The sequence below is a fragment of the Panthera uncia genome, chromosome E3, assembly GCF_023721935.1.
Source record: "Panthera uncia isolate 11264 chromosome E3, Puncia_PCG_1.0, whole genome shotgun sequence".
Classification (NCBI taxonomy): Eukaryota; Metazoa; Chordata; class Mammalia; order Carnivora; family Felidae; genus Panthera; species Panthera uncia.
Genome location: NC_064815.1, coordinates 28,200,114 through 28,211,371, shown reverse-complemented (window position 1 = coordinate 28,211,371; position 11,258 = coordinate 28,200,114). Strand labels below are relative to the sequence as shown.

Here is an 11,258-nt window from a genome sequence, read left to right as displayed (position 1 = left end):
GCGCCTGGGTGGCTCAGTCAGTTAAGTGTCTGATTTCAGCTCAGGTCATGATCTTACAGTTCGGAGGTTCAAACCCCACATCAGGCTCTCTGCTGTCAGCTTGAATGCACTTTGGATCCTCTGTTCCCCTCTCTTTCTGCCCTCCCCAGCTTGTGCTCTCTCTCCCTCTGTCTCTCTGAAAAATAAACAAACATTTAAAAAAAAAAAAAGGTGAGGGGGAATGGAAGCTACACACTAAAAATATACGCCGTTACTCGCTGTTCCTTCCTACTTCCAGAATTATAAGCAGCTTTGTTAATCTCGGAAATCCCTATATTCAGAAAACATTTCCCAAAATGAATTACGAATTAATCAAATTTAAAGCTGCCTTCAATCTGGCATTCTCAATACTGTCAAATTTCCTTTCCTCTCACTGCAAAGCCAACCTCCTCTCTGCTCTCAGCTCTAGCTCTAGCAATTAGGACAGAATGCAGACAGTCCTACCACCACAAAGATGTATTGTGTTTCGTCCCGGAAAACAAAGATTTCCCTGGAATTCACTCCCCCAAATTCAATAAAATACACCAAAGCAAATACCCTATAACAACATTAAATTATTACCCAAATCACCAGAGCCCTACAGAAAAGGCACCCAAATTTTGAAGAGTTTTTGTCATTTCGTTCCTAAAATTCTCATGCAAAAAATCATTTTATGCCAAGCTAAGCACAATTTGACTTCTCTTCTCCTCATGTAAAGGACTACTCTTGAAGACATGGTCTTCATTTAAAACAAATTCTAAAATATATTGTCCTATATGTACACTCTGCTGTATGTATACTTCAATTAAATGGGGGTGCCTGGGTGGCTCAGTCAGTTGAGTCTCTGTTCAGGTTCAGGTCATGACATCATGGTTCATGAGTTTGAGCCCCATGTCAGGCTCCACGCTGACAGTGCAGAGCCTGCTTGGGATTCTCTCTCTCCCTCTCTCTCTGCCCTCCTCCACTCATGTTCCCTCCCTCTCTCTCAAAATAAACAAATACACTTAAAAAAAAAAAAGCCAAGTATATAACCCTAGGTTAAATTGAGATAAGCCAATTTTTCAATTATGAAATGATTATAAATAATCTGCTGAAATGAAAGTTTTGCAGTCAAAATATTAAAGCTTTGATAGTCTTTCTACATTGTAACACATTAATGTGAATTTTCAAAAATAACAGATAACAAAAGTCAAATTGTGAGTTTCATTAGTAGCCCAATTGATATGCATGAGATGAAAAATAATTGAAGAAAGCTGTTTGAAATTACATATATCTCAAAATTACAGTCCAGTAGTTGTTACCTAAAAGTAACCTTAAATATTTCAGGACAGCAAATTAAAAATACTAGAATTACAAATCAGACCAAACTAAAATTCATCTAGAGGTTGAAAGTGAGCATAAGTTACATGGAAAGCTTGCAGAATCTCCCATCAGTTGTTGGAACCCCCATCTTCTGTGCACACAGACATCAATTAAATAAAATAGTGATGGAATAATAAATTACAATAATTTTTAAAATTCACAAATAATCCCTCTTATAACAACGAGTAGCTTTGTAGATCATAAAGAGAATATCTCCTATTAATTGAAAATGTTAAAACTTAACAAGTTGAGGGCAATACTTATCAATTTTTAAATAACTCCACAACTCTTTTTTAAAAAAAATTTTTTTAGTGTTTATTTTTGAGAGAGAGAGAGAACGCAGGGGTGGGCAGAGAGAAAGGGAGACACAGAATCTGAAGCAGGCTCCAGGCTCCCAGCTTGTCAGCACAGAGCCCAACGCGGGGCTTGAACTCACAAACCATGAGATAAAAACCTGAGCCGAAGTCGGATGCTTAACTGATTGGGCCACCCAGGCACCCCTCCACAACTCATTTTTAAAATACTTATAGCTCTGACTAAATTCCTGTCGTTTAAGTCACGTTAACCTCGGCAGCTGCACAGGACACTAACAGGTGAATGTGGAGAATACAAAAGGGAATTCAATTCAAATACCATCTGTTCTGCTGCCAGTTTCTGTAACACAGATGACCTCATGTTTGATTGGTAAGTGGGAATGACATCATTACAGCATGGAAGCGTCGCCGATTCATTTGTGAGTTTCCAAAGCAAAGAAGGGGAGGGAATGGAATTACGCAAAATCTCAGGCAAGCAAAAAAAAAAAAAAAAAAAAAAAAAAAACCTCACCTAACTTGCCTTAGCAACAAGTTGTAGTTTAAGCAAGCTGCGAACTGGAGCCTGCACCCAGGCCTCACTCCCCAGAGGGGTGCGGCCACAGCCAGGCCAAGGTCTCACTCAGCTGGGCTGTGGCATTGGCTCCTGTCAACGCTCCCTGTGAGGGCGGCGCCACTGGCTCCGAATTCGACTTGTGTTTGCATCGTCAGACACCCACTATCCATGCACCAATTCAAGCATTGCTAGAATTTCCACTTTGCTATTTTTGTATACTTTTAGTATCCATTTTAGCAACCTCTGCCTATGGTCCAGGTAATCAACTGAGGTACCAATTATGCTTTTGCTAGTAATTACTAAGCAGCATACATCTTGAGAGATCTGCCACAACCTTCCTTACTCGTCTTGTAAGACACTTTCTCTTGAGAGCGTGCGTGCGCATGCACACACTTGCACGCCTAAGCGGGAGGAGGGACCGAGGGAGAGAGAAAAAGAGAATCTTAAGCAGGCAGCACGAGCCCAATGCAGGAATCAATTCCATGACCATGAGATCCTGACCTGAGCCAAAATCAAGAGTCGGGCGCTTAACTGACTGAACCACCAAGACACTGTTTTTAGTGCATGATTTGCAGGATACAAGATTTTTCATGAACATAAATATTCCATTATAGCACAAAAAGCTCACTTAAACTTCAGGACCTAAAAAGAAGATATTTTCTTAAAGATCTCAGCTTAGAGAAAGGACCGTCTCTTCATCAGTTTGCCAAAGCTGCCGTGACAAAACTACCAGGTGCTGGGGGCTTCAACAACAGAAAATTTAGCTCACATTTCTGGAGACTGGAAATCCCAGATCAAGGTGCCTGCAGGGTCGCTTCCTTCTGAGGGCTGTGAAGGAGAATCTGTTGGACACCTCTCTCCTGGCATCTGGGGGTTTGCTGGCTCTCTGTCGTGTTCCTTGGATGACCGACGCAACTCCTGATCTCTAACCTTCATGCTCACATGGCATGTCATGCTCACATGGCTCGTTGCGTCCAAATTTCCCCATTTGATAAGGATACCAGTCATAATTAGATTAGGGGCCTACCTGACTCCCTTTCACCTTGCATCTGTGATGAACCTATTTCCAAATGGGAAGACACCTTTTTTTTTTTATGTTTCTTTTTTTTATTTTTGAGAGAGAGAGAGAGAGAGAGAGAGAGAGAGAGAGAGAGAGAGAGAGAGCGCACAAGCAGGGAAGGGGCAGACGGAGGAAAACCCAGAATCCGAAGCAGGCTCCAGGCTCTGAGCTGTCAGCACAAACCCGACGCGGGGCTCAAACTGAAACCGCGAGATCACGACCTGAGCTGAAGTTGGACGCTTACCTGAGCCACCCAGGTGCCCCAGAATTGGAAGCCACCTTTTGAGATACAGCGGGGACTGAGAACTTTAATATTATGAATTTTGGAGGGTCAAAATGCAACCTATAACAACCTGTATCTAATTCACAAACTGGAAAAATACTAAAAACCATCAGTATTTTCAGTGCCTGGTAACAGCAGATGAGGTAAATCGATCTGCTGAAAACAGTAAAAGCTGTGAGAATATGACAAGCATGTTCCTAAAAGCACCAAATAGCTAACAAGGTAGGGAGGATGTACTGAACCCTAATTCAAGTCAGTACTTGACCCAGAGAGAACCAAGAAGTCCGGCTGCATCTTGCCCTTCGGTTATTTGCTAAAAGGTTGCCCTTTTAGGACTTGGGGGATGAGCGCTGGAATCTGTTAACTGCCAAGGATGGGGTCCTGGTGAACAGTATCTAAGTTGGGGCCGGCCCTCAAAAGGCAGCAGGCTGGGAGTAAGAATTCTGAGCAGCCCAGGTTTGTATTAGCTGGATGGCCAAGAAAATCTCAAGCCTTGATTCTGGACTACTAGTGACAACTTTCAAATACAAATGTCTAGTGCCCTTGAACTATGGGGTAAACCGCTGGCCAAGCTCCAGGTGGTCACTTGCGGGCTACAGACAGGTGAGATACAAATAGCACTGCAAAGGTTATGAACACAGAACTGAGACACTGAAACCACAACCCACAGAAAGCCATTTGGAACACACACCCTGAGTCCAACCGGGTCAACGCCTGCTAAAACAAATACATCAACATTCACCATAGGATTTAAACAAGACGCAGAGCCTCATAGCGTAACATTCAAAATGTTGAGGATGTAATCCAAAATTAGTCAGCATACAAAGAACGAGGAATTGCCACTCACATGGGGGAAAAGATACACCATGCAAACACTAATGATAAGAAAGCTGGAGTGGCTCCATTAATCTTGGACAAAGTGGACTTCAGAACAAAGAAAACCATGGGGGATAAAGAAGGACATTCCATGAGGAAAAGATGGTTAATTTGCCAACAAGGCAGAACAGTCCTAAATGTGTATGCATCTGACACCAGAGCTTCAAGACACATCGAGTAAAACCTGACAGAAGTGAAAAGAAAAATAGAAAAATCCAAAATTACAGCTGGAGACTTCAGCACTTCTCCCAGTAATCGACAGAACTGACAGACAGAAGGTCAGCAAGGACACAAGAGGACTGAACACCCTCCACTAACTGTATCGAGCAGACATTCATCGAGCACTCCACACAACCACAGCAGTGTCACCTTCTTTTCAACACACATGGAACATTCATTAAAAAAATCTTAACAAATGTAAAAGAATTGAAATTGTAGAATTAGGTTCTCTGATCATAACAGAATTAAACTACAAAGCAATACATAAGGTAACAGGAAAACCTCCAAACACATGAAGAGTAAACACCACACTTATAAATAATTCATGGGTGAAAGGGAACATCTTAAGGGAGGGGATAAAAAAATATTTAGAACGGAAAGAAAAAATTTTAATTAATGCATCAAAATCTGTGGAATCCAGCTGAAGCAGTACTTAAAAGGAAATTTAGAAATTATTTCTCGGGACACCTGGGTGGCTCAGTCGGTTGAGTGTCCAACTTTGGCTCAGGTCACGATCTTGCAGTTTGTGAGTTCGAGCCCCGCATCAGGCTCTGTGCTGACAGATCAGAGCCTGGCGCCTGCTTCGGATTCTGTGTCTCCCTCTCTCTGCCTCTTCCCCACTCATGCTCTGTCTCTCTCTGTCTCTCAAAAATGAATAAACATTAAAAAAAATTTTTTAAATTATTTCTCTATTTTTCTAATGTAAAGGGCACAGTGGAGTCATAGCTGAAAATTAAAATTTAGTTACTTTCTGGGGCTTGATATCCCATACTGTAAAAGTGGGCAGAGGACCCACCAGTAGGTAATCACATTAAGATTAAGAAATCAGGGGTGCCTGGTGGCTCAATCGGTTAAGTGACCGGCTCTTGATCTCACCTCAGGGAATGATTTCACAGTTTTTGAGTTCTTTGAGTTCGAGCCCCACATCGGGTTCTGTGATGACAGCACGGAGTCTGCTTGGGGTTCAGTTCTCTCTCCCTCTCTGCCCCTACTCCACTTGTGCTCTCTCTCAAAATAAACAAATAAACTTTAAAAAAAAAACTTTAAAAAATAAAAAAAAAATCAATACCTACTAACTCTAATTTAAACTGCATTTTTACAATTTCTCAAAAGTCATTAAGAAGAACAGTAACAGAATATTGAAAGTATCTTTTGTTGAGTACATCAATGTCCAAAGAGTATCCCAACCAATTTGGCTTAATATTTTCAACACACGCCATTTAAAAGGCTATGTTTCCAATCAAACTAAATAAAATACAGTAAAAGTAATAGAAAAAGATGGCACGGGAATTCTGAAAAAAAAATCTCCATTAGCTAGCTTCTTGTGATAAAACATAAAAAAATTCACATCTTTAAATAACCAGAGGTCATGATCATTACCCATAAAATGTTACATACGAAATTTTTATTAGAAAAGTTGCAAATGGGGGCACCTGGGTGGCCCAGTCGGTTAAGTGGTTTAAGTGTCCAACTCTTGATTTTGGCTCAGGTCATGATCTCGTGGTTTGTGAATTCAAGCCCCACATCAGACTCCGTGCTGACAACATGCAGCCTGTTTGGGATTCTCTCTCTCTCTCTCTCTCTCTCTCTCTCTGCCCCTCCCCTGCACGCGTGCAGGAGCTCGCTCTCAAAATAAATAAAACATTAAAAAAATAAAATATAACAGATAATTGCCTTATTTTTAGTAAAGAAATGGAGGTTGGGAAAGGGAAACTATAATATTTTAATTCCAAAAGAATACCTTATGGACATTACAAAAAGCAGTTGCATTAGAAGGACATCTATGAACATGCTAACCAAAGAAAGAGGCAGAGAGATCATAAAACACAGTATGCCAGGTGGTCTTACAATGTAAAGGGAATAATTCTTAGAACTCTGACATTTTATGACTGGGCCTATAACACAGAACACTCCACTTCCTTGTTTTCATCACTAACTGATGCATATTTCTGTCCCATGTCACCACACATCAGCCCCCTATTCACAAATACTCTGCCTGGAGCTATATGGAACAAAAGACAGCAACAGAAAATGACACAGTGCACCTAGAAAGTGCACTGAACAGGGGCGCCTGGGTGGCTCAGTCGGTTAAGCATCTGACTTCAGCTCAGGTCATGATCTCACGGTTCCTGGGTTCGAGCCCGTGTCGGGCTCTGTGCTGACAGCTGGGAGCCTGGAACCTGCTTCGGATTCTGTGTCTCCCTTTCGCTCTCTCTGCCCCTCCCCCGCTGGCACCCTGTCTCTCTCTCCCAAAAACAAACACTAAAAAAATTTAAAAAAAAAAAGTGTACTGAACACTAATAAGCTTTGTGACTGATTAAAATTGGACAGATTCATGTCTGTACCATATCTGGTCAAGAAAAACTGCAGATAAACTTAACTGCATAATACAGTTTTCCATCCAGCCATGTATTAGGGATTTTCAACCCTTTGAACATCTTCCCTGTCCATTAAGATTATAAGGTCCTTTGAGCAGTTTACTCTACCTCCTTCATTTAAAATAACATTTAAGGAGCGCATGGGTGGCTCAGTTGGTTAAGCATCCGACTTCGGCTCAGGTCACGATCTCACAGTTCGTGGGCTAGAACTCTAGGGCTCTATGCTGACAGCTCAGAGCCTAGAGCCTGCTTCAGATTCTGTGTCTCCCTGTCTCTTTGCCCTCCCCCACTCAGGCTCTTTCTCTTTCTCTCTCTCTCTCTCAAAAATAAATATTACAAAAAATTAAAATAACATTTAAGAATTGCTTTGGCCAAGCCCTGTGCCACTGGAGAAATAGAGGTGATTGAGTCTCCGCCTCTCATCTTTGGCAACAGCAAAGACATGTATAATGTGAAAAAGGTTGTGCAGACACAGAGGGAGGTCATTCTACATGTACGAGGACATGTTGGAGAGGCTGATACATTCAGGGACAAGGGTGTGCTTCTATGGGATGTTGGTTTAGGAGGCAGAGAAAGGGCTGGGCCATACTAGAAAAGGTCTCACCAGCAACTGCTCAAGAATTTGGACTTTACCCTGTGGGCAATGAGGAGCCAAACAGGATCAGACTGGCTTTTTTAGGAAGCTATAAACTCTGGTACTGGAGTAGAAAATGAGAAGGAATGGATGGGAAGAGGCAGGAAGCGGGAAGACTGACCCATCTGGAGGCTGTTTAAATAGTCTAGGGAGATCTTATTTCGATTTCCTCCCCCTGCAGCAGCTAGTGCACAGTAACCTTATGCATAGTAAAACAAACAAACAAACAAAAACAATGCTGGACTGAACTAACTCAAGAAGGAAAATACCTAAGTTGCTTACAACGTGCTTTTCTGTTTCCTGAGACAATTCCTTCCTCAAGACGGGGTGGGGGGAGGGGAGGAAGAAGCCACAACATTATCATGTACACTCATAACCAATGCCTTTCACACCATCCTAATATACAGCTAAGATCCTTAAGAATCTGGGTTCTCACAGATTTTCCTTGTCTTCATTTTCACATTTTCACTCATCTCAAAACATTAGTGGAAAGAGTTTCGAAAAAACCTGCTAAGCAAATACCCTGGCCAGAGCATGCCACATACACATTTCAAATAATGAAACCAAGGAAGGGGGTCAATATATAGGTAGTGCCAGTTTGGGATATGCACTGATTTATCCATCAAGATATAAATCTTCAATGGATACTCCCAATGACTGTTCCAGAAGCTGAATGTAATCAATCGTAAAGATGTGGTAGACGATTTAAAATAAGATAGCATCTACTCAATGCAATCCCTATCAAAATTCCATCTGGTTTTGGTGGGGTTTTTTTTTTGCATAAATTGACAAGCTGATCCTAAAATTTGCATGGAAATTCAATGGACCCAGAAGCCAAAACAATCTTGAAAAAAAAAAAAAAAGAACAAAGTTGGAGATTCACACTTACCAATTTCAAAACTCACAACCAAGCTATGATAACCAAGCTGATGTGGGACTGATGTAAGGCTGAACATACATAGGTCAATGGAAGAGAACTGGAAGTCCACAAATAAATCCTTACATTTATGTCACCTGGTTGTGGACAAGAGTGCCAACATAAGTTAACGAGAGAATAGTCTTTTCGACAGATGGTGCTGAGACAACTGGATATCCACATGCAAAAGAATGAAGCTGGAGCCTAACCTCATACTGTACATAATAATTAATTCAAAGTAGATAATCCAAAGTTAATGTAAGAGTTAAAACTATAAAACTCTCTTGGGGTGCCTGGGTGGCTTAGTAGGTTGAGCATCAGACTCTTGATTTTGGCTCAGGTCATGATCTCATGGTTCATGGGATCGAGCCCTGTGTTGGGTGGGCTCTGTGCTGACAGCTCAGAGCCTACTGGGGATTCTCCCTCTTCTGTGCCTCCCCCACTTGGCACATGCTCGCGCACTCTCTCTCACAATAAACATGAAAAAAACTCTATAAAACTCTTACAGAAAGAGAATAGGACTGAATCTTTACAATCTTGGGTTTGGCAATGGTTGCTTATTAGATATGATGCCAAAAGTGTAAGTGACAAAAGAATACATGAATTGTACTTGATCAAAATTAAAAAGTTTTGTCTTTCAGAAGACACTATCAAGTAAAAAGACAATCCACAGAATACTTCAAAACTATTGGAAAATGTCTGATAAGGGACTTGTATATGGAATATATTTAAAAGCCTCTCTTATCTATGTAGATATAAATAGATGTTAAGAGGGATGCTTGGGGGGCTCAGTTAAGCATCCAACTCTTGATTTCGGCTCAAATCATGATCTCACGGCTTTGTGAGTTTGAGCCCTACATCAGGCTCTGTGCTGGCAGAGTGGAGCCTGCTTGGGATTCTCATTCTCATTCTCTCTCTCTCTCTCTCTCTCTCTCTCTCTCTCTCTCTCTCTCCCCCCCTTCCCCACTCATGTAGTCTCTCTCAAAATAAATAAATAAACTAAAAAAAATAAAAATAAAAAATAGATGTAAAGATATCTATTTATAGCTAAAGGGGATTAAGAGGTATGAACTTCCAGCTATAAATAAGTCACAGACATGAAAAGTACAGGAGAGAATATAGTCAATAATATTGTAATAATGCTGTTTGGTGACAGATGGGGACTTTACTTATTGTGGTGAGCACTGAATAACATACAGAATTATTGACTCAATATGCTGTACACTGGAAGCTAATATAACATTGATTACTTCAATAAAAATGTTTTTAAAACTCCTAAAAATCAGTAATAAAAAGACAACCAATTTCAAAATGGGCAAAGGATTTGAAGACTTTTCTCAAAAGGAAATATACAAATGGTCAGTAAGTACATGAAAAGATGCTCAACATCAGTAGCCATTAGAGAAATATAGATCAAAACCACAGACACTAACTACTTCACACCCATTAGGATAGCTAAAATAAAAATGACAATACCAAGTACTGGTGAAAATGTGGAGAAATCAGAACACTTAAGCTTTACCGGTGGGACTGTAAAATGTTTCAGCCACTTGGGAAAATAGTTTGGCAGTTCATCAAAATGCTGAACACAGAGTAGCATATGACCCAGCAATTCCCCCACTTAGGTATATTCCCAAGAGACCTGAAAACATGTAGGTCTACATAAAAACGTGTGCATGAATTTTTATCACCAGCATTACTTACAATAGCCCAAAAGTGAAACAAATCAAATGCCCACCAAGTGATGAATGAACTAAGAAAATACGGCATACCCACACAGTGGAATATTACTCTGTTATTCAACAATAAAAAGGAATGGGTGATCTTGAAGACTTCCCTAAAGTGAAAGAAAAAATGACATATTGTATGACTCCATCGTTATGAAACGTCCAAAACAGACAATGCCCATACAGACAGAAAGCGGATTAGTGATTACAGGGGCTGGGGAGAGGGGATATGGGGAGTGACTGCCAGTGGGTACAGAGTTCTTTTTAGGCCATGAAAATGCTCGTGCTCACTTCCGCAGCACATATACTAAAACTGGAATGATACACAGAAGATTAGCACGGCCCCTGCACAAGGATGACACACACACCTATGAAGGTTTCTACATTGTTTTCTTGCCATTTGCAATGACATGGATGGAACTAGAGAGTATAATGCTAAGTAAGTGAAATAAGTCAGTCAGAGAGAGACAAATACCATAGGATTTCACTCATACGTGGAATTTAAGAAACAAAACAAATGAGCAAAGGGGGGAGAAAAGAGAGAGACAAACCAAGAAAGACCCTTAACTATTTATTGAGTACTGATGGCTACCAGAGGGGAGGCGGGTGGGGGGACGAGTGAAATAGGGGATCGGGATTAAGGAGTGAGCACCAGGTGATTAAAATTAGAACTTAAAGGTTGGGGGGGCCCTGGGTGGCTCAGTCGGTTGAGTGTCTAACTCTTGATTTTGGCCCAGGTCATGACCCCAGTATCATGGGAACGAGCCCACAATCAGGATCGTGTTGAACAAGGAGACTGCTTAAGATTCTTTCTCTCCCTCTGCCCTCTCCCCTACTTGCAAACTCTCTCCTTCCGTCTGCAAAGAAAAAGAAAGAAAGAAAGAAAGAAAGAAAGAAAGAAAGAAAGAAAGAAAGAAA

General features: G+C 41.0%; 2 protein-coding genes and 1 non-coding gene across 6 annotated transcripts in view; 1 reads left to right on the top strand and 2 right to left on the bottom strand.

Annotated features, from left to right (window-relative positions):
- The window catches only part of ATP5MF (ATP synthase membrane subunit f), a 616,357-nt gene that overhangs the window by 302,755 nt on the left and 302,344 nt on the right, over window positions 1–11,258 (bottom strand). The window lies entirely within an intron of this gene.
- SMURF1 (SMAD specific E3 ubiquitin protein ligase 1) overlaps window positions 1–11,258 on the bottom strand; it is a 110,607-nt gene that overhangs the window by 58,947 nt on the left and 40,402 nt on the right. The window lies entirely within an intron of this gene.
- Window positions 10,624–10,730, top strand: LOC125928673 (U6 spliceosomal RNA). Its single transcript, XR_007459730.1, has one exon. It is a non-coding gene; the product is annotated as a U6 spliceosomal RNA (small nuclear RNA).